Genomic DNA, 27,758 nt, shown 5'->3' with positions numbered 1-27,758 from the left:
ATCCCACTTCACATTAACATTACTGTCCTGCTCCACTTTTTTTCAAGACAATTAGATTCTAGCACGTTCCTCTTACTCAAGAAGATTACAATATTTTTAACTTTATTCTTTCCTTTCTCCAATTCCACGCATGACTTCTTGACCCAAAGCTCAGCTTCTATTCACACATTACTTCAAGTATTGATTAATGTTACCTACAGTCTAGTTTTTTATTCCAGAATTCTGCTGATTTGTAACAGTTACAACAATGTGCAAAAAGTTCTTCATGTTGCAGGCCCATTGCTCCTTCCTGAGATTCTCATTTTATTGACCTAGTGTGCAAACAACCAAAGGTTAATCAACTCCCCTGAACCAGCACACTTCAAATATATAAATATGTTTCAGTATTATATATTAAAAACAAAGATTCCAAGACTTACCAAGTGGGAAAGCGCCAGCAGACAGGCACATGAACAAAACACACAAACACACACACAGAATTACTAGCTTTTGCAACCGATGGTTGCTTCTTCAGGAAGGAGAGGGAAAGACGAAAGGATGTGGGTTTTATGGGAGAGGGTAAGGAGTCATTCCAATCCCGGGAGCGGAAAGACTTCCCTTAGGGGAAAAAAAGGACAGGTGTACACTCGCACACACACACACGTATCCATCCGCACATACACAGACACAAGCAGACAAATATGTCACACCCACATCCTTTCGTCTTTCCCTCTCCTTCCTGAAGAAGCAACCATCGGTTGCGAAAGCTAGTAATTCTGTGTGTGTGTTTGTGTGTTTTGTTCATGTGCCTGTCTGCCGGCACTTTCCTGCTTGGTAAGTCTTGGAATCTTTGTTTTTAATATATTTTTCCCATGTGGAAGTTTCTTTCTATTTTATTTACTGTTTCAGTATTATTAATTACTTATTCACAACAGTAGTGTGAGATGAATCAATATTTTTCATAGCACATTTTGCAATGTAATAGTGTTTTTCATCGAGTGATAATGTATAGTTCTGTTTTTTTTTTTTTTTTTTTTTTTTTAAAAAAAAAAAAGATACTTTTGGACTATATTTACATAACTGTTTTTCTGTGTGAAGAAATTGCAATTGATGTAAAATACTTAATCTTAAATTCTTCTATAATTCGTGTTAACAGAATCTCCCACCAGTTCTAGGTAGAGCAACATTACAATAAATGAAAAGCACCAATTTGCTTTGTTCTACACTATTAATTTTTATTGAGTTAACTGGTTTTCGGCTTACAAGGCCATCTTCAGACATTTACTGAGTATTGTTACCAAAGAAGATACACTGTAACTTGGCCTTGTAAGCCGAAAACCAGTTAATACAAAAAAATTAATACTGTAGAACAAAAGCAAACTGATGCTTTTCATTTATTACCTGTTATAATTATAAATTCAACAGATAATGATCACTCTTTTGATAAAGCAGAAGTGTTGTTAAAATGTATATTGGATATGGATTTTGTGTGTGTGTGTGTGTGTGTGTGTGTGTGTGTGTGTGTGTGTGTGTGATCACCTGAAGGTAATGCAGAAACAACTACTGACGGATAAAAACCTTAGCTGTAATGGAAAACTTAGGGACAGTAGGCCAAAACATCCACTGTCATGAAATATTTTCAATAATGTTATTACACTTTTGTTAATTAACAGTCTTTTACAGCATTATTTTGATAGGAAATTGCAATACACACTTAGTTTGGAACAACAGGATGCAACTGAGAGCTCATGTTTCTAATTTTATTGTATTTTTATTGTATTTTGCTGTGTTGTCTTTGAACACCATATAACTGGGAAACAAATGTTCGCAAGCAGAGGAATCTACAACAAGGTATGAGAACTTTAAATGGGGTAAGAGAGATGTATGAACAGACAGTACAAACATAGGACAGATAGGTCGTTCAAATCATCGGTGTCTTAAAAATATGTACCTTGAATGGGAGGTATTAGCTAATAGTGACAATATCAATTGTTTATGTGTTATGAAACACTGCTGTAGAGACAGCGAATTAAACAGCGTAAGTTTAACCCAATATATACTTGCCAATCAGTACCGTAAGCAAAATAACGAAGGTGGTGGTGTCTGTATTTACCTTGCAGCTGACTGGAAATAACCAAAATACACAGCTCTACTACATTCTGGGTTACATAACTTGGATGTTATTCTTAAGGCAAAAGATACAGAACTGAGTTTGTGAGTGAGATACACAACATGTTCATTCCAAATTAGATGTTGGTCAATCTGCAGTCTCACAAACTTTGTAGTAAACACCGTTTCTGTTTGTTTTCCAGGATCATGCTCATATTTTCCTCTTGATCCTTACTTCCATACCGTATAAAGTTAGTTTTTTTTTAATTTAAAGTCAACTTATTTGAATAAAACCATGACTGTAAATATGAGAGCACTTTTTCTGCTGTAATGCACAGTGATTCTTTATGTCACTAATTAACGTGACACTTCTGTCATCTGCCGGGAAAAAAAAAAAAAACAGAATTTTGGCTGAGCTGTCTGGAATGTGTATATCATTGATATAAATTAGAAACAGTGCTCTGTAGAACACCTATTCAGTTTGTTTTGGTTCTGATATCAGCTTAAAACTATGAAAATTGTGAGATGACCTGAACTCAACAACTCATGACCTGTTTTGCAGGTAGGATTCAAACCATTTTTTGAGAGTACCCCTAATGCCTATTTCTTAAGAATTCCATAGTAGAATTTCATGGTAGCTTTGGACAAATCTAAATTTATTCCGACAGCATGTTTATTTAACTCCAAATTTCTCACTGTTTCTGTTGTGAAGTACAAGATGGCTGTTTCTGTACTGTACCCTGCTCAAAACCAATGTTGCCTGTTATTTATTACTGTATGCTATTTCTAGAAAGTTTCTGATCCTGCTTTTCATCAATGCCTCAAATATTTTAGAAAAATTTAGGAGGAATGGTATAAGTCAACAATTTTCTATTTTGCGTATGTCACCATTTCTGTGTAGTGGTACAACTTTAGAGATTTTAAGCGTATCAGGAAATATCCCTTCACTGAAAGAGAAGTTTGCTCTGTGCATGATAGGTTTATCAATACATGGTGCAGTTTTCTTAATTACTCGTACATCCATTCAAGATGACATTTTGGATTTCAAGCTTTTAATCTTTTGACATTGCCGTCATGCTAATATTTACCTTTGGAGCCATTACTGTTGGTTGTTGTGTAAAGCTGCTACTTAAAGTATGGGGAATATATACAAAATAATTGTTTAGAGAGATTTTCATTATTTTTAAGATTTTTTTTATTTTAATTTTTTATTTTATTGTTTGTCGCCCAGTTTCTTTCTTTAATAATTTCCCCACATCATTTTGGAACTGTTATTAGTCTGCCTATTAATCTATCATTGAACAGTAATATTGCTATTACTTTGCGATCAGTCTTTTTGTAGATCTTCACATACTTAACAAACTCCAGATTGTGACATGTTTATAGCTTTAAACCTAGTGTTTTCATGGTTTCACTTGACTTTATAATTTCTGGTATAATCTAAGAATTTGACAGTTTGGATCCAGATAATCTGTAACTCACAATCTTTTTTGGAAACCCATTTCAAAGTTAGTCATAAAAGTGGAAGCAAATGAATAGTAAGCATCATTTGTGTTTGTTTGTGCCAAGACCCCTGATCAAACATCATTTCTTAAGATACTTCTGAACTGGTTACAATTTTCAGTAGAGAAAAATCATTTGTACTCATTATGTACTATATTTTGCTTCTTAGGAATTGCAATGATATTAAAGATTAGTAAGTTATGGTTTGATAATTCTGTATTTGCATTTGTTACTGCCATGTCACTTGTGATCACATTGGAAAAGATGTTATCTATTAAACTTTCACTGGAGTGTATTGTTCTAGTGTGATCTGACATGTGGGGAAATATGTTGAAGCTTTTTAATATGTCTAGAAACTTGTTTGTTATTGAACTTTGGACCAAGAGATTAATATTTAAATCACCACAAAGAATTATGGAAGAGTTCTCATTAGAGAAAATGTTGAGCAATACATACAGTTTCTTAAAAAAGACTTCAGTGTCCCCAGATGGTGATCTGTAAACTGCTGCAATAGCTATTTTCTTTTTTAAACTATACAACTGGACAGCTAATGCTTCAAAAACCTTTACAGTACTTTATGATTCAGCCTCAGTCCTTATCTTGAATTTAAGTTTTTGGGGCAAAACTATGTCAAAATTAAAAGAAATTTTTATTATACAGAGCTACTCACATCATGACTCACAGTGCACCACACATACACTGCAGACCCTTATTTAAACTGCTAAAGATACCAACAGACATATCTACATATATTTTAAAATGTCTGGAAATGATCAGTAATAATCACTGTAGTATACGAGCCAAATCTGGCTACCATATACAATACAAGGCATTGTAAAGACTTCCACATTCTCTATATAGTGAATACCAGGAGTCAGAATGATATGAGGCACTTACGAATAAAGCTTTCAAATGCACTTCCATCCTAAATTAATAATGTGGAAGACAAAAGAAGATTCAAGAATGAAGTAAAAAAAAAAAATACCTGTTGGATAAATATTTCTGCAGTGTCAATGAATATCTGTCTAAGACAATAAATTGAAGCATATACTTGCTTTCCATAATTTAAACAATCTAAATTTATTTTCAAATTATGAAATACTTATCAAAATTCTATGTATAAGGTGCAGTCAATGCAATACATTATGTTTTTCACTAGTATGTGTATTTGTGTACTAAGTGTTTGTTCTCTGTTTACATAATGTAGGTGTGTAATTTTTACTTTGCTTGTTTATTATGTTATGCATTGTTATCATGTTTTACATGTAAACATTCTAATGACACATACTATATCACATGTGTGATCTTTTGGATTATAAATAAACAAGGATTATGCATGTGAATTTATTGTACTGTTTACTTTTGATAACTGTCAAAAATAATTTTATGTGAAGAGGGGAGTCACATCATACATACTGGTGCAACTTGTGGCTGACCTTAAGGTGCAACTTGCACTGACTACCATTGACCTCTCTGCACCAACACGTCCATTCAAAATGGTTTTGAGCACATTCAGCCTGGAATCTCATTGACTGGTAAAGAATTATCTGGAGACACCCTGCCTAGCAGCAGTATACCAAATTGAATGTCACTCACCATACGGGCCAACAGCCCAGAATGATGGTCTACATTACCATTTGATTTCATAGCAGGACCCCTTTGGTTGCCATCTGTGGCACCCTACAGCACAACAGTATATCGACAGCAATCTACACCCTGTTTGTTGTCCTTCATGGCAAACCATCCTGAGCTTACATTTCAGCACGATAATGCACACCCAAATGTGGAGAGAATTTCTATTTCTTATCTTCATGCTCATCACACTCTAACATGGCCAGCAAGGTCGCCATACCTCTCCCCAATCGAGAAGGTTTTGAGCATTATGGTCATGGTCCTCAAACTACCTCAGGATTTTGACGACATACACACCAACTGGACAGTATTTGGGATAGTATCCCTAAGTAAGACATAAAGAACTCTATCGAAAATGCCAAGCTGAATAACTACTTGCACAAAGGGCCAAGCATGGACCAACATGTTACTGATTTGCTCAATCTGTGAAGCTCTTTTTCTGTAATAAATCATCCAATTTTTGGGCAATTGTAATCATTTGTTTGTCATCCCATCTACCAATTTCCATCCCATTCAGATAATTCCTTTGTGGTTTATCCTTTTGCCTGAGGGCGTATTTACCATGGTATGGGTTGATCTCCATGTCAAATAAATTAACTACAGAATATTTTTGTACATCTAAAGGATGCAAATTCCATAGCTAATTATTTCAGGATTTTAATAATATTTTTAGATCACCTTGGCAAGAAAAGTTAAACATAAATTATGAAAATTATGGAAAATGTAAAAAAAAATTGTACACTTCATCTAAAATGGGCCTTTACACACATCTCAAAGAATAGACATTGCTGACAATCCGCTGCTGCACAAAATACTTTTAACTTAATTCACTGGCGGCAAATTCTTTGACATCAGCTATATTCCATATGGATCTGCTACTCAATAGTGACAAAAGAAATTATAAGTTTGGGTCAGTCCAAGGCACATGCACAGACAGCAGAAATGATTAAGATGAATGCTTATGATAATCAGGAAATCCAAGTCCTAGCCTGGCATTAATTTTCAAAATTCACTTTGGATAGTAGATTTATACCCAATACAGCTTATATCAAGGAACTCACACTCAGTGAATTAAATTCGAAGCAGAATGGGTTTCTCTTGGTACATATAATTCTAATGTAATCAATGGTACCTGGAATAGCACAAAAAGTTGCAGCCAAATTAACAAGATGACCAAAGCTAAATATCGAATGACAACAGCCAAAATTGGGTCATGATAGAACCACAGTACCAAGGATCCCCACATTCAACGAGTGACTGAAAACTGGTTTCAAAGAAAAATTGCCAGAGGCACATGTAATAAAATAACATTTTTACAGTAATAAATGTTTAAAGGAAGCATTGTGTTGGATGTCAGTGAGCCATAATTAAGTACAAAAAGACTGAATATCCCGTGTACAGTGATAGTCAACATTCATTACCTGCCACCCACCTGTTTCACAGTAATGGTGGTTTATAAAGTAGAGAAGTAGATTTACTTTATAAAACGTATAAAGCAGAGTTTCAGCAAGTTAAAGAATATAATAATGAATGCTAACCAGATACTTTAAGTTAAAATTTTGTGAAAACCTAATGAAAATGTTTTTTTAAATCCTGTAACACCTACTCCCCACCGTGAAAGCTAGAATGCCCACCTGTGGGTGGTAGGGACTGGGTTGACTACCACTGGCATACAGGATGATTATAATTAAAAATGACTGACATTGAAACATTGTGGATACATCTGTAAGGACACATGGAAAGGAAATAATGAATAAACCACTGAAAGAAGCAAATTCTTATTTCCACACAAGGAGGTAACATTTGTTATTTGCGTATCATGTTTACTTTCCAGGCTACAAACATTGCTCAATGTGACGGCCATTTGTATCCACGACACCCTGGAACTGCACTGGAGACAGCTCTACTGCTGCCACAAACGTATTAAGTGGGAAGTCGGCTGCCTCCATCACTATGCTCATCTTCGACATCTGATGTGTGTTAGTGTTCCACTGATAAATCCTGACCTTCATGTAATTCCACAGCCAGAAATCACAAGGGTTCAAATATGGTGAATTTTGTGGCTATCCAGCTTGGAACGACTGGCCAACGATTCAGTTTTCCCTAAATGTATTACAGAGTAATGGAGTGACCTCACAAGCACTGTGAGGTGGATCTCTGACATGCATCAAAACAACTGAGTCTAAACATCAAAACAACTGAGTCTAAAGCACCTCTCTCATCTCATATAGCACAAGGATGACATGTTGGTGAAAATCACAATAACGTGTGCCATTCACACTTCATCTCTACTGTCCTCAAGGTCCGAGTTCCTCCTATGGCACCACAGCAGTTCTGGCACCTAACAGCAAGGCATGACATTAACACTACTAACAACGCAAATATTGCAACGTACAATATGAATGTCATTCTTATTAAGTTGGGTACTCACTTGGTAAATAGTTTTCCATCCACACTGGCTCAAGTAGCAAAAGTTTAATTATAACTACCCTGTGTATAAAGGTCGTGATTGAAGATGAATTGAAATCTAAAGGAATCACAAATCATATTTTGTACCTGTGTAATGACAGAATGATAAAGAGTGCCCATATGGATTACTATCAGATGATAACCAGGCTACAGAATAATGTAAGTATAATGTCTTTCTTTGTATGTACATAGTAGTGTGAAAGAAAATTGAGATTTGTATAATAACTATCCTCAAAACTTTGTTTACCTAGATTAACCACAATTTTATGTGAGGCTCATATTTGAATAATAATTTATTTTCAATAATTATACAGATTTTCTGCGCAGAAAAAGCAGATCATTTTGGTACTGTCAAATAAATAAACTGATATAAAATATTGGATATCATACTAGATGTTAAGCTCCTTCTATTTTGTGTTTATTAAACTAAAAATGGGAAAGAATATTAATGTTGTGGCAACATGACAAAAAGTATCTGTATCTGTATGTTAATAAAACAGAAAGAAACTTCCACATGGGAAAAATATATTAAAAACAAAGATTCCAAGACTTACCAAGCGGGAAAGCGCCGGCAGACAGGCACATGAACAAAACACACAAACACACACACAGAATTACGAGCTTTCGCAACTGGCAGTTGCTTCGTCAGGAAAGAGGGAGGGAGAGGGAAAAATGAAAGGATGTGGGTTTTAAGGGAGAGGGTAAGGAGTCATTCCAATCCCGGGAGCGGAAAGACTTCCCTTAGGGGAAAAAAAGGACAGGTGTACACTCGCACACACACACACACACACACATATCCATCCGCACATACACAGAGTATGTTACAATAATCTGAAGGAAAAGAATGTTAGTATGAATTTTATGTATTCCTGTAATTCTGTAAAAATTGTTTATTGTGTAATAAGACTACAAAGAACTCTTTTTAATGAGTAGTTTCTCTTTAGGGATCTTTGTAACGAAAATGCAATACTGAAGTCAAATAAGAAATCAAAATCCTTAAATAAAATTGTTCTTGAAGCTTTGAAAATCTATAAGTTTACTGCATAGAGGAAAAAATGACAAAATGTAAAGGCTACTCCTATGTAATATGATATACCATGACACTACTTATTTTCAAAATTGCAATTTTGTTTCAAGGAAACCACAAGTTTGAAAAGCAAGCATTGAAGAGGATATGTGACACCCTTTTTCTTTGCCACTTTTTCTGTTAATTTTATTGTTATATTGGAATGCTGCAGTTAACAGCATAACTCACTTTCCTAAGCAGCAATGTAAAATGTTATAATGATAAGTAAGAAGACTTTCCCAAGCTCGGAATGCTTGCAGTGATAATGGACGTGCCATATGACACTGAGGTACAACAATAGTGTGAGGGACAATGAGCAACTCATGAGCGTGAAACCTATTCGGTGATTCTAAATGATGGGGACCGACCAACCGTTAGGCATCAAACTAAGACATTTTCTTTTTCAGATATTAATTACTAAATGCCACCTTGACCATATTAAATGCTACAGGGAGCCTAAATGTCATCAAAGTGCCAATACACAGTAAACAATTTATGTAACTAAACAAATATTGATAATTTTCTTCCTACCATGTACAAATAGCACTGAAATTATATGAAGTGAACTAAAGATTTCTGTTGTGTGCCAAGCTAGTCAGTTGGCATTAGGATCTAAACCAGACCTGATCTCTGTGCATGCTAAGCTCTCAAGTTTTTCAGTATTTTGAAGTTATTTGTGTCTAAAGTAGTGATTGTTGGTTGCTTTAAAGTGTTTTGTCAATAAATGAATCTTAATGGCATCCCCAAATTTATTTAAATACCCACATATCCATTCATGGCCACAAAGGGAGACTATTTGCATCTCTGAAAGAATCCAATTTCTACAAGAAATGCTTCAAAGGATTACATCAACAAGAAAACTACACAGAACACGTGGACAGGTGTGCCAATAATTGATTCATTAAGTTGTCCACATAAGCTGATATACATAAATGATCTGATGGACAGGGTGAGCAGCTACATGCAGTAGTTTGCTGACGATGCTGTGGTGTAGAGGAAGGTGTCATCATTGAGTGACTACAGAAGAATACAAGATGGCTTAGACAAAATTTCTAGTTAGTGTGATAAATGGCAACTAGCTCCAAATGTGTAAAAATATAAGTAAATGCAGACACAATTCCATAATGTATGAACACAGGATTAGCAGTGTGCCACTTGACATAGTCAAGCTGCAAAGCAATATGAAATGGAATGTGCATGTAGCTATTGTAGTGGGGAAGGTGAGTGGTCAACTTTGGATTATTGAAACTTCCTGGTAGATTAAAACTGTGTGCCGGACTGAGGCTCAAACTCGGGACCTTTGCCTTTCGCAGGCAAGTGCTCTACCTTCTGAGCTATCCAAGCACAACTCGCGCCCCGTCCTCACAGCCTCACTTCTGCCAGTATCTCGTCACCTACCTTCCGAACTTTACAGAAGCTCTACTGCAAACCTAGCAGAACTAGCACTCCTGAAGAAAGGATATTGCGGAGACATAGCTTAGCCACAGCCTGGGGGTGTTTCCAGAACGAGATTTTCATTCTGCGACGGAGTGTGCGCTTATATGAATTTGGCTGATTTGCTTTATTGGTAGGATTTTAGGAAAGTAGGGTTCATTTGTAAAGGACACTGCATACATAACACTGGTGTGACCCATTCTCAAATACTGCTCGAGTGTCCACCAGGCTGAATTAGAAGACGACATCAAAGCAATTCAGAGGTGACTGCTAAATTTGTTATATACAGATTTGATCAATAAGCAAGTCTAATGGAAAGCCTACAGGAACTAAAATGTGACTCCCTGGAGGCAATGCAACATTCTTTTCGAGGAATGCTATTGAGAAAATTTAAAGAAACGGCATTTGGAGCTGAGTGCAGAATAATCCTACTGCTGCCAACATACATTTTGCAGAAGAACTACACATGAAAAATAAGACAAATTAGGGCTTGTATGGAGGCAAATAGACAGCCATTTTTCACTTGCTCTATTTAGGAATAGAACAGGAAAGGAAATGACCTGCAGTTGTACAATGTACCCTCTGCCACGCACCGTCCGTCGGCTTGCAGAATATGTATGTAAATGTAGAACTCAGATTTTGCAGTATTGAGAGGGAAGGAACAACCAGTCCCACTGTATATTATGTATACCACTTTCTATGGATTAATGCTAGATTGAGAAACTTTCATGGAGGTTAAGTACTACAGGAAGAGCTAGCTGAGCAGTATAAAAAAAAATTGAAAAGATGAGCAGCATTTGCAGCAAATCATTAGTTTAGCAGTTCTCTTCAATGATAGCTGATAGTCCTAATAAAATTTAAGTCTGAACTTAGAACAGAATAGAACTGTTATAAGAATGTAGACTTTCGCAAACGGTGTCATAGTGATTAAAACTCTTCTGGGTATTATGCCACGTCATTGCTAAAAACTAACAACAATAACAAACTAAAACCGACGTTTTGGCTGAATTGCAACGGCCTTCCTCAGGGCATGACTGGTTTTGCATGGGGATAGGTGCTTCTATTTATTACAGACTATCGATGTCTGACTTCACTGTTGTAAAACTTTTAATTGGCCCTCTAATATGATTGGCTAGTCATGACATAAGGGAAGATGGAAGGAAAGAGGCTATTCGTGGCTGTCCATGTCGTCAACGATTGGTAGGTGTCCGCCAAATCAGCGTTTGGCTTCTCGTTGGCACGTTTTCCTCCTGGGGTGTGCAGAAGTTGCCTACAGCTGTTTGTGCAGATACGTCCGTGTCCCGTGTAGCTTCTGCCCTGTGACTGCTCGCGGCTGGTTGGGAATGGGATGGCCGGCAGCCAGGACACCAGGAGCTCGTAGCCATCTTCTCTGTCGATGTTGTCAGGCTGCTTAACAATTTCGATCGCCTCCCGTATTTTGCGTTCTCGCATCCACGATTCTTTCGCCAGTACTCGGGCTTCCTGGAACCTGATAGGTGTTCCACAGTCACGGTGGTGTTCTGCTATCGCCGATTTATTGTGTTGTAATCTGACAGGTCTCCCTGTTTCTTCTATGTAGGTAGCTCCGCACTCACTCAAAACATAGTTCGTAAACACCTGCAGTGTTAAGATTGTTGACTACATCCTTGGTGGAACCTATTATTTCGTGGATCCTGTGACTGCTTCGAAAAATCGGTTTTAAACCTCGTCGGCGGAAGACATTGCCTAACCGTTCACTGACACCTTTTACATATGGTAAGTGTACCAGTGGAAGCTTCTCTTCTTTGCCTTCTTCTCATGTTCTGCTCCCTTTGGTTTTAGCTACCTTTCTTATGATGTTGTCATCATACCCGTTGGCACAAAACATGTGTTGTAGCTCATTTTTAGTTGGTTTTAGTTTATTATTGTTGTTAGTTTTTAGCAATGATGCAGCATAATACCTAGAAGAATTTTAATCACTAGAATAGAACTGTGTTGAAATTACTGAAAATTTTAGTAGAAAATTGAAATTTAGCACTTTTTCACAGACTGCTGATAGTCCCAATAAAATTAGAGGCCAAGCTTGAGTGAATAAAACCGACACCAGTAGCAACAGATGGAATTTTAGAAACAGATTTATGTCCAGTTTTTCTTGAAGAAACATAAGGAGCAGGACACCACTTTCCCATGTCTTTATGATGACAAATCATTAATTGTCCTCTGTACATACACCCACATACATAGATGCAATTTGGAGGGGGTTGAAAGACATGGCATGGAGCGTACATCATAATTTCCGTATTATCCTAATACTTTTAAGAGTAATAAAATAAAATAACTTTATGTTTATACAAAGACAGTTTTGATTACTTATCCTGCCTAATAATAGCTTGGTGTCATTACAGAACCAGGCAATCAGCTAATTAAGGAAATAACTGAAGGGGTCAATGGAAGAAGGTGCATAGCCTTGGTTTAGTAAGCATTGGTGTTGTCACACAATCCGTTGTGCTTCTGAACATTCTGGTACAAAGGAATATTTCTGTACTGCTAAAACATACTGTATGATATGTAAATTGCTTTGTTTTGTCATATTTATGTTCTTGATTTTGAAGTTCATCAAACCTATAACATGCAATACCTTACAATATGTTTTTAAGAGTTACCCATTTCTTCTGCCAACCCCTTCAGGTCTTACATTGTTCAATCTGCCAATTCATCGTTGCAGCAGTAGCTGACACACTCAACTTGACCCACTCGGCACATTGCAACTGATCTTATTGTTATCAACTATGTATAAACATGTGTTCTTTTAATCTATGTTTACGCCTAAATTGAACTAAACAATGAGGACACTGAATCTGTGATTCTGTCCTACATTCACATTTCAAATGTCTTTCCAAATCACTGTGATGCCAGTATGACCTATCACAAGTCACGCACTCGAAGCAACTGTTTGATGTCCAAGTCTGACCTGTGAAGGAGAATCAATTAATTGACACTGAAGTTTGTTTTCTAGGGGCTGTGTCAGCCCCTTCTGCACGAGGAAACTGCATTTTTTCAGTAAAAGATTCTCCGTCTCAGAAAGAACTCTCATGGCAATACCGTTATCATCACTGGTATTCTGACACTGGGTATCATCACAGTCTAAGATGACAAATATCATACCATATTTATTAAAACCATTGGATTTCTCTTTCTTCTGTTCAGTAAATGCTTCTAAAATACTATTTTCCCCATTCAATGTTGAATATGCTGTTATTCTCACCACCGAATTCAAAGGTTTTGCTGAAATCAATTCTTGACCTGATACAGTCATTTCACTAAAAGTCCCTTCTCTGAAAATAGGCAACTGGCTGGTCTGAGATGCCCCAGGTTCTGGATCTGAAAACATAATATGAGCCAAGTTACTTTTATCTGGCAGTTCTGATCTCTGAAGTGGAAAATTACAGTCCACAGTGTAAGACGGCAGTATCAAATCTTGGGGTGGTGGCTCTTCCCTTGAGTAATTCCAAATGATTTTTTCGCTATTGCGAGCAAGCGTTGAAATGGGAGTCACTTTTGTACAAAGGTGTTTCTGCAAACAGCCTGAATGAGAGCTGCTCCCAGATACTTCTAACAATTCTGAAGAGAATTTAAGAAGTCATTATTTTGACTTTGCAGATGCAACTGGAATGGAAAGAAACTGTAAAATGTAGTACCATGGTAAGTACCTTCTGTCAGCATTTTACAGTATTTGTACGTAGCTGCAGATGGTGTGGGTGCACTCTTTACACAAAGTTCCGCTTCTGTTCACTCCATGTACTGTTGTAAGCAGTCAAGTTTTTTCTTACTTCAGAATTCAGCTGCTTCATTACAATTACAACAATGAGCAAAAAGTCCTTCTGGTTGCAGGGCAACTGCTCCTTCCTGAGGTTCTCATTTTGCTGACCTAGCGTGCAGACAAATGTTAACAAATTTCACTAAACTAGCACAAGTAAATACATAAATATGTTTTAGAACTATTAATTATTTACATTGTTAGTGTAAAAAATAATGCATATTCCTGCTTTGAACGGTATGTAAAATAAGGGAAAGGCAACCAAGCAGCTATACAGCGGATCGACATATGGAGCACAGAAACACATAACAAGAAATAGCATTCAAACTAGGTTTCGAGTTCTTGCCCTTTTTCTAGAAAAAAAATTACACAGCCAAGAGTGTCTGTCTGTGTGTGTGTGTGTGTGTGTGTGTGTGTGTGTGTGTGTGTGTGTGTGTGAAAGTGAGAGAGAGAGAGAGAGAGAGAGAGAGAGAGAGAGAGAGAGAGAGAGAGAGAGAGAGAGAGAGAGAGAGAGAGAGAGAGAGATTGATTTTGCTGGAAAAAGAAGAAGAGATTGGAATGCTACTATGAGTTCTGTCTCCTGATATGTGTTTCTGTGCTTCATATGCACAGTCCATGGCGGGTGATTGGCTGCCAATATTAGTGTAATATATGTAACCCTTTAACACTAACACAGTAGTATGTGTATGGTATGTCAAAAGTAGTGTATCAAATACTATATTCTAAGACCACTTTGCTTAGTGAGCTAGTATTTAAAAAGGCTGCCACAGCCTAATTTTCAGATACTGGGTGGTGAGCATGATCTACACACAGAATTTAAAAAAAAAAAATGTAAACAGCAAGCACGCAACATGAAAAAACTGGACAGGAATTTGATAAATCTGGAAAATCAGCCAGTCAATTTCCAAAATTGTCCAACAGCCTACACACTTGAAGGACTCTAACTTTATCAACCAGTAATGTCTGCTTAGGAATACTACAATGTGTTGTACAACGCATCATGCAACAAAAACAATGCGAAGATTGTTGTAGCATAACACTGGATGAGGCCAACGCAACTATGTGCTTCAGGGTTCGAGCCTTGTTGATGTTTTCATTTTATGCACACTATTTCATTGACCATTCCAGCCATCTTCTTCACATGCTGTGACTTGTGCTGTCCTGTTTACTTGCAACCTCGATTCCAAACAGACTGTTCAGAGTCCAGGCAGTAAGTACACAGAACAGCACAACTCACAGCACCTGAAGGACACATTACTGTGTTGTTTGTCGAGATATTATTCATAGATACAGAGTATTGTTCAGGTGGACAAGGAAAGAAGAGAAGGAGAGAGGCAGAAAACAATGTTATGGCTTGAAGATAAGGTCATTAGAGACCGAGTACATGCTCCAATGGTGCTGAAATGAGGAACAAAATTGTCCTTTCCAAAGGACTGATCCCAACATTCTCTTGAATTAATGTATGGAAATTGCATACAGTATAAATTGGGGGGAGGGGGGGGGGCAAATCACATTCCTCCCAAGTGATGGTTATAACATAGCATGCTAGGACTACCCCACCTGCAATGATTACACTCTAGTTAATAATTAATTCTTTTTCTACTAAGTTTTCAACTTTCATCTAGTTGTGCATGTACAAGGTGTCTGAGGAGGAATATTGAGGAATATGACAGGAACGATTATTTGTAGCAAGAAACTCGATATTGACACATGCTCCATTCTGGATGGTTTCCTAGGTTGAACACATTTAATGTAAAGTGTTATTAATTTCTTGTATTATTCAATACATTATTAATTTTGTACATGTACAACAGTTAGCAAAAATTACAACATGCATATTAAAACTGTGTGCAGGAACCGAGACTCGAACTCGGGAATATTACCTTTCGTGATCTAGTGTTCCACCGATTAAACTACCCAAGCACAACTCATAACCTGTCCTCACAGCTTTACCTCTGCCAGTACCTATCTTCTACCTGCAAAATGTCACAGAAGTTCTACAAAACTTGCACGTCAGCACTCCTGGAAGAAAGGATACTGCAGAGATGGGGCTTAGCCATAGCCAGGGGATGTTTACTGAATGAATTTTTCACTCCTGGAAGAAAGGATATAGCGAGACATGGTTTTGCTACAGCCTGGGGGATATTCCCAGAATGAATTTTTCACTCTGCAGCAGAATGTGTGCCGTTATGAAACTTCCAACAAACATCCCCCAGGCTGTGGCTAAGCCATGTTTCCACAATGTCCTTTCTTCCAGGAGTGCCATTCTTGTAAGTTTTGTAGGAGATCATCTGTGAAGTGGGGAAGGTATGATATGAGGTTCTGTATGAAGCACAACAGTGATAATGTGTGGTGAATTGCGCTTGGGTACCTGAGACAGTAGAGCACCTGCTCGTGAAATGCAAAGTCCCGAGTTTGAATCTTGGTCAGACATACAGTTTTAATCTGCAGGAAGTTTCATATCAGTGCACACTCCACTGCACAGTGAAAAATTCATTCTGATTACAACACACATTTTACGAAGCATTAATTGAAAAATATGTATTTTTAACTTATTCACCTCTAAGCATTACCGTACATGTCACGTTACATTTTTTGTACAGTTGACAACAAATGTTCGACTATCCCATCATCAACTTCAGTGAATTTGTGCACTCTTGAGAGAATATGTGTTGCTTGTCGAAGTGCCTTTTGCATATTCCCCAATGAGGGCAGCAGCTTGCACAATATGACTACACAGTTCATCTTGTGTATTCACCTTTTGTTTGTACACCTCAGACGTCATTCAACATCCTAAACAGAAATCTAATGGCATTAGGTCTTCAGATTAGATTAGATTAGATTAGTTTTCGTTCCATAGATCCGTGTTGAGGAGATCCTCGTGGATGTGGAACATGTCACCTTTTTTTTATTTTTTTAAGCTGAAATAACAATACTAATAGTATAAATATATACAACACATCATTTGTTTCTATTAAAAAATTCGTCAATGGAGTAGAAGGATTTGGTTACAAGCAAGTCTTTCAGGCTCCTTTTAAACTTATCTCTATTTGTAACTAAATTTTTTATGTTTGCTGGCAATTTATTGAAGATGAGTGTTCCTGAGTAGTGGACCCCTTTTTGAACTAAAGTAAGTGCTTTTAAGTCCTCGCGTAGACCATTTTTGTTCCTGGTATTGTATGTATGAACTGAGCTGTTTGTTGGAAAAAAGAGATATATTATTTAGGGCAAATTTCATTAAGGAGGAAATATACTGAGAGGCAGTAGTTAGTATACCCAGTTCTTTGAAGAGGTTTCTACAGGACGTCAACAAACACCCTTTGTTTCCTGTTAGCGAGGTATGACTTGAACCATTTTGCAGCACTGCCTGTGACACCATAGAATTCTAATTTATTTAAAAGGATGTTGTGGTTTACACAATCAAATGCCTTTGACAAATCACAGAAAATACCAGCTGCTTGTAACTTGTTATTTAATGAATTAAGTACATTTTCACTGTACGTGTAAATAGCCTTTTTGATATCAGGACCCTTCAGAAATCCAAACTGTGTTCTTGATGATATATTATTTGTGGTCAGATGGTTGAGAAGCTTCCTGTAGATTACTTTTTCTAAAATTTTTGAGAATGCTGGCAAAAGTGAAATCGGTCTGTAGTTTGATGGCATCTCTTTATCCCCTTTCTTGAACAGAGGCTTAACATCTGCATATTTCAGCCACTCAGGAAATGTCCCAGTTATAATTGACTGGTTACACAAGTAACTTAGAATTGTACTAAACTCACAAGAACATGCCTTAATTAACTTTGTTGATATTTCATCGTAACCACTAGAATGCTTTGTTTTTAAAGATTTTATTATGGAAGTTATTTCTTTTGGTGATGTGAGTGACATATTCATGTTCCTAAAGCTATTTGTAAAGGCTAGTTTCAGATATTCAAGGGCATTATTTACTGATCCTGACAATCCCATTCTATCAGTAATGGATATAAGGTACTTGTTAAATAGATTTGCCACACTATGCCCATTGGTTACTAATGTGTCATCTACCCTTAGTGCTATTTGCTCCTGTTCCTTTCTGGTTCTACCAGTCCCCTCTTTCACTACATCCCATATTGTTTTTATTTTGTTTCCTGACATTGCTGTCTTCTTCTCGTAGTGTATTTGTTTAGATGCCTGAATTACTTTTTTTAATATTTTACAGTATTCCTTGTATTTAGCTAAATCATCAGCATTGGAGCTATTCTTGGTCGACAGATACATTTTCCTTTTTGTCTTACAGGAAATCTTTATTCCTTGTGTGATCCATGGTTTTATTATAGACTTCTGTTTAATTTGAGTAACGTTTAGAGGAAAACAGCTTTCAAACATGGTACTGACATTGTTCATGAATGTGTTACATTTTTCATTCATGCCATGAGCACTATAAACATCTTTCCAGTTCATATCTTTGAGCAGTTTTCTAAAACACTCAATTTTTGGTTGATTGAATACTCTCCTGTATTCAGATTTAGCAGTCTTGATAATCTGCTTAGAATTTACATCTAAAACAAGGAGCTGCATGTCATGATCTGATAGTCCATTTATTACAGGTTTTATGATATGATTTTGTCCCTTTGATTTGTCTATAAAAATGTTATCAATGGCTGTCCTTGAGGATTTAGTGGTGTCTAGGTGGCCAGATAATTGTACTACCATGACAAATCTAGTGATTAGGGTAACTGTGGTTGAGATGTAAAATGTGGAGTTGTTCTGCCATGCTGGAGGGTCCATTGCAATGCATGTGAGCAAAGGAACATACTCAAGGTGTTCAACAGACAAATTTTCCAGAACATGCGTGTTACTCTGTCCCATCATCCACTCCTCTAAAATTACTAAATCTATCATCACATTACCAACCGTGCTACACCAAATTCTGATTGAAAAACAAACCTAGAAATTAGTTTTCACAGTAATGTGTGGAGTCACCTGCGACCGTCGATGATAATTACCCGTGTTGTCGATTCCATTCCTTATTAACATGGTTTCATCAGCAACTAGTGTTAATGGAAGCAAATGAAGAATATCATTTACCCAGTGACAAAATTCAAATCTTGTGGGACTGTCGCCAATGTGAAGATTGTGGTTGCGCTGTATTTGAAATGGGTAAAAGTTTTCTGCACGTAACTTTCACTATACAAGTGTTTGTGTGACACCACCACCTGCAGAAAGCTGCAGTGTGCTGGTGGTAGGACTATGCTGCACTATTTCACCAATGTGTTGCTGTTCCTGGATAGGCTGTTGAGTAACATGTTCACAAAAAAAATCGAAACTTGGAACAATAACTGTTTCATGGCCTGTGTTGAATTTGAGGTGTTGGAAAGCATCAGTGGTATTCTTTGACTGCACCAGGCTAGTCTAATGGCAGACAGACATGCCGAGCAGGAACACTGAAAGCAACATTGTCGGTTGGGCTAGAATAAAATGTGAAAGAGGAAGAGTGGGTGAGATACATATATGTGCACCAATAGCCCGAGAACCAATGTGTTCTACCTTGAAACAAAGATTCCAAGACTTACCAAGCGGGAAAGTGCTGGTAGACAGGCACAATAAAATAACACACAAACATACACACAAAATTTCTAGCTTTCGCAACCAACGGTTGCTTCTTCAGGAAATACGAAACCCACATCCTTTCATCTTTCCCTCTCCTTCCCTCTTTCCTGAAGAAGCAACCGTTGGTTGCGAAAGCCAGAAATTTTGTGTGTGTTTGTTATTTTATTGTGCCTGTCTACCAGCGCTTTCCCACTTGGTAAGTCTTGGAATCTTTGTTTTTAATATATATAAATATTTCTCATGTGGAAGTTTCTTTCTATTTTGTATATATATATTATTTGTTTCTTTTCCATGTTATGTTTCTGTGAAACAAAATGGTCCCTGAGGACTTGTACAGTGGCAAAGAATGTTGAGAAACGATTGCTGTATACTACCACTGTTGTGGACTCCATAAGAGGTGCACAGAGAGAAACTGTTCTTTTTCTCACAACTAAATGATAAATTGAACTACTTTAGCAATGGAACAGAGAAGGTGCTGGATGGGAGAGGACAATGACTAACGAAGGCTGAGGCCAAGAGGGTTACGAGAACGTATGAAATACTGCAAGGAAAGTTCCCAACTGCACAATTCTGGGAAGTTGGTGTTGGTGGGAAGGATCCATTTGGCACAGGCTGTGAAGAAACCAGTCATCGGGTCTACAAGCTAAGCTACTACCACTGTAGTGCATTCTATGTGGGCATAACAACCAAAAAGCTGTCTGTCTGCATGAATGGCCACCGACAAACTATGGCCAAGAAACAAGTGGACCACCCTGTTGCTGAGCACACTACCAGACATAACATCCTTCATTTCAATGACTGCTTCAAAGTCTGTGCCATATGGATTCTTCCCAACAACACCAGCTTTTCTGTATCGCGCAGGTGGGAACTTTCCCTGCAATATATCCAACTTTTCTGTAACAGCCCTCATTCCACCACCTCACCCAGTCTTTTTACTTCTCTTCTTTTCCACTACCCCCCCCCCCCTCCCCTTCTCAACTCTCCACTACCCTCCCGACTGCACATAGCTCTTTCCACCTTGTCCCTGCATGCTCCCCTACACCCTACCATTCCTCCTACTCAATCCCCCAGCCTCCTCCTTACCCCCACCAAGTCACCACTCCCATTATGCACAGGTGCTGCTGGATGCAGTGTGGCCTCAGTTGCCTGACACTGCAGTCATGTGTGTGTGAGTTGCGTTTGCGTTTGTATGTATGACTGCGACTGTCATCTAATTTTGACAAAGGCCTTACTGGTTGAAAGCTATATTTGTGACAGTCTTTTCGTTGTGCCTACCTGCAACTCAGCATCTCTGTTATACAGTGAGTAGCAATTTACCTTTTCACAATAGTGTTACATTCCATCCCGGATTTTCCATTGTTTGATTAATTTTGGTTTATGTGAATTCTTATAGAAGTGAAAAACAAAACTACTAAATGTGTGACACATCTAAAGATCTCATATTTAAAGAAATAATTGTTTAATTTACTGAAAGAATACACAATTTGGAAATGTTTTGCATTACTTTGTGATTTCATATTTTCAAACTGTTATAATACAAAAGTGATGATCAGTGTATGTTCCAATAGTATTTTTGTTAATAATATTTAAAAATAAAAATGACTGACTTTTGCTTAATTTTTCTAATGTTTCTGAAAAATGATTGGTAATCATTTCTCTGGCATTGAATTAACCATCAGGAGTTTCTCAATATATGTCTGTGAAACTCAACTGGGGGTTTACTGTAATGTAACATACCAAGTACCAGAATCTATCAAAACAGTGCTTCATGTAGATTTGCTATTCAGACTATAGTTTTCGGTATGCAGATGCTAAAAAGTGCATTTAGTTTTACTGCATACCCAGCTAATTAAAATTAACTGGTGAACTTAAAGTATTACTACAGTGGGTAATGCTATTTGGAGTGAGATAGTAGCTAGTCTTAGAAATATTGATACTATTCTTTACTGAGAGCAGCATCCAGACTTTACAGTAATATATTTCAATTTTCCACTGACACTAAGTTCATGGGCAATTAAAATTAAAGTTCCTACACACCCAAAATTTCTATTGAAGATTTAGCCATACGATGTCTTGAATTCCAGTTTCCATCACTATATTTTTGTTGCTCTAATTATCCTGGATTGAAAGACTCTCTTCACTACTTAATTAATTAATGAAGAAAGTCACTGATTAAGATTTTGCATAATTCACTACAACTGGCAATATGGCAACATCGCTTGCAAACAGGTAATTTCCAGTGTAGACACACAAAATAGTTCTGCAATGTTTTGTGCATCAGCAACAAACTGTTTACTATATAAAACAAATTACTTCTAGAACATATAGTTCAGTACAATTAGAAAAATGTAATGTAGGATTTTTCAAACAAATATACAGTTTCCAAAATACCAATATGATCATATGGCAGTCTTTGTAATAGGCCAGAAACTGCAGTATGTGCTCTGAAATCTTAATGGCAGCCTCACACATAAAGTTCACACAGTACAGCCCGTGCCTAGCCAGCACTGCAGTAACATCTATGTAAGATGTTCATATAAGATCTCAGTAATGAGTATGTATCTGTAGCCGCTATTCACAAACTCTGTATATCTGTGTGACATGCTTAATATATCCAATTCAACTAGTGACTAGCATTAACTTCTATGAAATTTTCTTTTGGACAAAGTGTGAATAACTCTGATTCCAGCTATGTACAGTATTACGTTGACACGGACACTCGCCTATTTGTGTCATCGACAAAGAGACATAATATATCCATCACTTACATAATCTAATGCCACTATTGTAAGGTGTTTGGAATGGTGGAATTTGATTGCGACTGAATACTGACACTGCCATACCGATGAGGCAGTACGGCATAGCTGCTTGTCTGCATAAGAGCTGTAATTGGTCATCAGACTGTCTATGGTGACAATAAATGTGGGAAAAGATTATTAATTACAGGCTGACTGATGTACTTTATTGGAATATTTCCCATAACATTCGTTTTACAGCAATTCTACAAACTTTCTTCAATGAGACACTGAAGGTAGAGTAAAGATTTGCAGGTAGGTAACCTCACAGGGACCAACACACTTACCACTGTGCGAGCTAATGCGATTCAGTCAGACGGGAAAATCGTTGTGGCTTTTTGAAGCAATTCAAATATCATCACTTCACAAATGTTTTCTTCCACAGATCTCCATACATCAACTGCACTACATTATTTCCCCTAATCTGATTTTGAGACTATATATCTTCCTCACTTCCCCAAATTAAGCAGCCAGTAGCAACTTCACACAGGGACCACAGATTTAGCACCTAGAAGCAATGGATAATGGATGAAGTAAAATGAAAATTTACCTGTTGAGATGTTATGTAGATTTATTATTTAATGCACAAAACAGTCCAGATCACACTTTATTAAGTGTTATGACCAGTTTCGATCAAATTAGGCCACCTATTACCTAAAATATGTGACTTTAGCTATCACCAGCAGCAACTGGTGTGCATTGTTGCAAGGTGACAATATTAAATCAATAACAAAATGACAGGACAAACTAACCGGCCCCTTTATAATAAGATGTTGCACCCCCAAGGGCTGCAGTGTATGTACCAATTCAGTTGGGAAGTGTGTCGTACAGCCACCGTATCTCCAGCTGAGGAAAGTTGGCCCTTAACTGTTGAAAATGGCATTTCACAGCCTAGACAGTGGAACTGGGATAAAGCTAATGTCCAACCTGGTCTCTCATATGAGAATATCACTTCATGACTTATTCCCTTCAATAGATGCTTCATGTATGAATTATATTTTCTGTTTTTGGACTGTAATACAGTGACCTGTCCAGTATCCATATAGGTAAAACTACTACTACTACTACTACTACTACTACTACTGAAAGACGGCAGCAGGACACTGTCTTATGAAAGGGGAAACACGTGGATACAGAATGTCTGTGACATATTGCTGTGCAATCCGAGTTCATTGAACTGCTACCAGAGTTGACCTGAAATTGTACCCACAGGCTTCCCACATCACAATACTGGTGATAATATCCGTGTGTCTCTCCAAACCATTTATACAATGTTTTACCTTCCTTCGTCAGTCCTATAATTGCAGACGAAAGCTATATGTGGTAATGCAGGACTGAGACAAGTTGCTGAAAATTATCTGATGACTCATCTGCAGACTGTGTCCTTCAGACACAGTACCATTCAAAGGACAACTATCAGTGTTGCTGTGTCCAAAGTAGCCTGACCTCAGCTAGTTGAGACCAACTGTGAAGTACGGTACAGGATAATAGTGAGTTCATTACTTATGCCCAGAGAATGGGCACATATGAAGGAGTTACAAAGTTGTCAGCACATATAGTCAGATTTGATCAACCAGAACCTTTACAATACCTGTGGTCCCATTCAGTCCAATGTCGGGTCACTGTCATGTCCAGATGCTAAATGAACCTGGCTGTTAGATGATTTGATCATATGCAGAACCACAATAACATCCCTTTCAAATTCTTCGGACGTGCTCCTAGCCTCATGCAAGCATGTGGCTTTTTCTGCGGTTCTCTGCAATGCTCACTATCAGACACAGTGTACACCCTGTCAGGCCACATTCTGGTGGCCTTTCTAACCTCTTAGATCACAGAAACACTAAACATTTACAAGCTTGATACTGACACTTACGTGCAAAAAAGTGCATCTGAATTTCACCATTCTTTCTAGTGGCATAGTACTGTTTTTGTCTGCATGTTTCATTATTAAAGTATCACTGAGTTAAGAGAATAGTATCATCACAAATACTCACCAAATTGTCTCAAACAATGTCCTTACTTGTGTTTTCCCCCTTTTCAATTCTCTCTCTCTCTCTCTCTCTCTCTCTCTCTCTCTCTCTCTCTCTCTCTCACACACACACACACACACACACACACACACACACACACACACACACACACACACTTGTACAACAATGTAACACAGACAAGTGATAAGCAAGACACTGGAACAGACAGTGTAACCATTCACAGCAGGCAGACAGAAGGTGATTGATGCACAATAGATTCAATCAAACAATCAAGGACTAAATGAAGTGCTAAGCTGCTTCAGTAACTGAGATTTATAAGCTTCACACTGGCTCCATAACACACACAAAAGCATGTCCAGAGAGTGATGTTTATTTTCTTATCCATCCTCACTGCTTTACAATCTCAACACCTTCTCTCCCATTCACTTCCCCGCGTCCTGATCGACCCAGTATGCGACCTTCCAGGACATCGATCACCTTCTCTCCGATCACTCCGTCCACATTAAACCCAACAACCACCAACAGTACCTACATTTTGACAGCTGCCATCCCTTCCACAACAAAAAATCCCTCCCATATGGCCTGGCTACCCAGAATAGCATATCTGCAGTGACAATAATTCCCTTTTCCAGTATGCTGAAGGTCTCACAAAGGCCTTCACTGACGCACAATACCCCAGACCTAGTATGCAAACAGATTTCCCGTGCCATATCCTAACACTGCTATAATCCTGCAACTACCTTGAAGATCATCATCATATTCCTGTGGAAGACCCACATGCAAGAACCACCAAACACTTCCCACTCCAATCCTGTCACAGGCTTACCCCACCCCCTCAGATGCCAGATCACCTGTGAAAGCTGCCAAGTCACTTACCAGCTTTGCTGCAGTCATTGCAAAGCTTTTTATATTGTTATGATTACCAACCAGCTGTCCACCAGGATGAATGGCCATCATCAAACAGTGTCAAAATGGACCACCCTCTGGCGCAATGGGCAGCTGAACGCAGCGAGCTTAATTTCAATGGCTGCTTTACAACCCAGGCCATCTGGGTCCTCCCCACCGCCACCATGCTATCTGGATTGCAATCTAAGATAACCTACTGCTCCCACTCACTTCACTCAACAACATCCCATCAACTCCCCCCCCTCTCTCACCAGTCCTATTATCTCCGGCCAATTCACTTCTTCTCACCCTCATTGTGCACCACTCTCTGCTAATGCACCCACCAGTCTTTTCTCACCCTCATTGTGCACCACTCTCTGCTAATGCACCCACCAGTCTTTTCCTCTTTCTGCTCATCTTTTCCTAGCCCCCCCCCCCCCCCTCCACGTGTCCCCCACAGCCTCCTCCCAACACTGCAGCTGGCAGCCTTGACCCCTCCCCCCGCTCCCCCCATGTGTCCTCCACAACCTCCCAACACTGCACCTGGGGCAATCTAGTCCTGCCGCCTTCCAGTCCCTGCATGCTCTATCAGACAGTGTTCTTCCCTCTCGGCACCCGTACTATGCTATCCCTCCCTCTTCTGTGCCCCACACCATTGTTGCTCCACACCATTGTTGCTTTAGTTCAACAAAATAGTTGCAGCCTGGTCAGAGGGACCAGAGACAGCTACCACGTGGGGGTGAGACATGTCTGCTTGTGTGTGTGTGTGTGTGTGTGTGTGTGTGTGTGTGTGTGTGTGTGTGTGTGTGTGTGATTTCCTTTCTTTTCTCAAGAAGGCTTTATCTGAAAGCTCAGTGTGTAACAGTCTTTTCATTGTGCCTGCCTGCCATTCAACATGTCGCCTTTATGATAAGTAGCAAGCTATCCTTTCCAGAACTGTTGATATTATTTCATCTACAGTACTTCTGTTGGAACAATCATGTCCAAGGGAGCCAAGTTGTATGGGGAAGTGGGGCAAGACACTTAACATTTCAGCAACGGCTAGCTCAGTGCACCGTAGAGCTCTGGGCATGTCACAATTGCTGTTTCTGTTAACTTGCTGATAGTTCACGTGTCACGACAGGCAATGGCATCAATATTCAAACAACAGTATGCAATCAAGCTCTGATTTAATCTTAGTAAAAATATTTCTAGCCCTTATCCAAGAAATTTGTTCCATAAACTATCTTCCTTTCTATGTTCCTCATTAGCATTGTATCGACAACATTCTGAAAAGACCCAAAACACATTTAGAGCACACAGCCTTGAAAGCTGTACTGGCCCTGATATTTAAGTTCAAATGCGGTTTCTTGAAAAAAATTATGCATGCATGAGCCACAAAATAAATAAAAAAATAGACAGTAGTCTCAAACAGTGGGTGTGTGGAGGGAGGGGGGTGGAGACGCTTTACTTGTGAACATGATGAAAAGGTTGTAAATATGCCTGTACATACAATATGACAAAAGCAAAGGACTTTAAGGAGAAGAAAAAAGTAAGGATGAAAGCAAGTACACAAAAAACAAGCACAATTCCTCAGAAATACAAATTTTAATTACATTCAGTACCAAATGGTACAAACAAACAAAACAAAATTGATTTTTATTTTAATAGCTATCAAGTCATATATTGATTTCAGAGCACCAATTTTGACATGGTGACGCTGCTGATGGGAGTTGGCATTAAGTGAAGAGCAGGAAAAAGGAATCCCAATTTTTCTACACTTTTACAATACGTCCTCACTGGTGCCTCTTATTTTTATGTCACTTAACACACAGCAAACACACAATTATACCAACTACAATGTTATATAGGAACTTCAATGACATGGTCACAAGCTATACCACACAGGAACTTCAATTACACACTCTTAAGACAAGAACTTAAATGGCATATTTACAACACACAAGATATTCAGTGACACACATTTGACATACAACCTCCAATGTTAAAACAGGAACTTATTTATACTTTAAACAAAGGAACTACAATAATACTTTAAACAAATGAACTTCAAAGATTTTGGCTGTAATTAAGATCCTTGCACCTGCTAGTTCCCAGGCACATACTTTACAAGCTGAGTCAGTTCACTGCCTACAAACATTTTATTAACATGTCTTACAGAAATTATCATTTTCTATCAAGCACCCTGTACTTTAGAAGGCATTTTTTAAATTACAAACTATTCTTAATTGATCATGTAGATGTATTTATTTGATGGGGCATAACAAGCATATTTTGAATCACTTTATGTTATTAATGGTGAAGTGGATGGTGACATTTATTCACCACCATCCAACCAGCAATCGGGAAATGTATACTGGAAACAGAAAATAGGTGAATACAGAACAAAGTGTATAACCATAGCAATCATCTGACTTGCCACTGCTCTATTTCGTTTTATGTGAGCTGACATTTATGACACATCACTATCACCAGAGAAGATCTGTAGGTTTTCTGCTTCTGAACAAA

The 27,758-nt window shown here is 38.0% G+C and overlaps 1 protein-coding gene across 1 annotated transcript in view; it reads right to left on the bottom strand.

Moving 5' to 3' along the window:
* Positions 1 to 22,689: 22,689 nt before the first annotated feature.
* The window catches only part of LOC126291625 (longitudinals lacking protein-like), a 293,043-nt gene continuing 287,974 nt past the window's right edge, over positions 22,690 to 27,758 (bottom strand). The window contains exon 4 of the transcript XR_007551826.1: positions 22,690 to 22,882. The gene's annotated coding sequence lies outside the window, so the exon portion shown is untranslated. The remainder of the gene's footprint in view (positions 22,883 to 27,758) is intronic.

The sequence above is a fragment of the Schistocerca gregaria genome, chromosome 9, assembly GCF_023897955.1.
Source record: "Schistocerca gregaria isolate iqSchGreg1 chromosome 9, iqSchGreg1.2, whole genome shotgun sequence".
In the NCBI taxonomy this organism is placed as follows: domain Eukaryota; kingdom Metazoa; phylum Arthropoda; class Insecta; order Orthoptera; family Acrididae; genus Schistocerca; species Schistocerca gregaria.
This window is presented reverse-complemented; position numbering and strand designations above follow the sequence as displayed.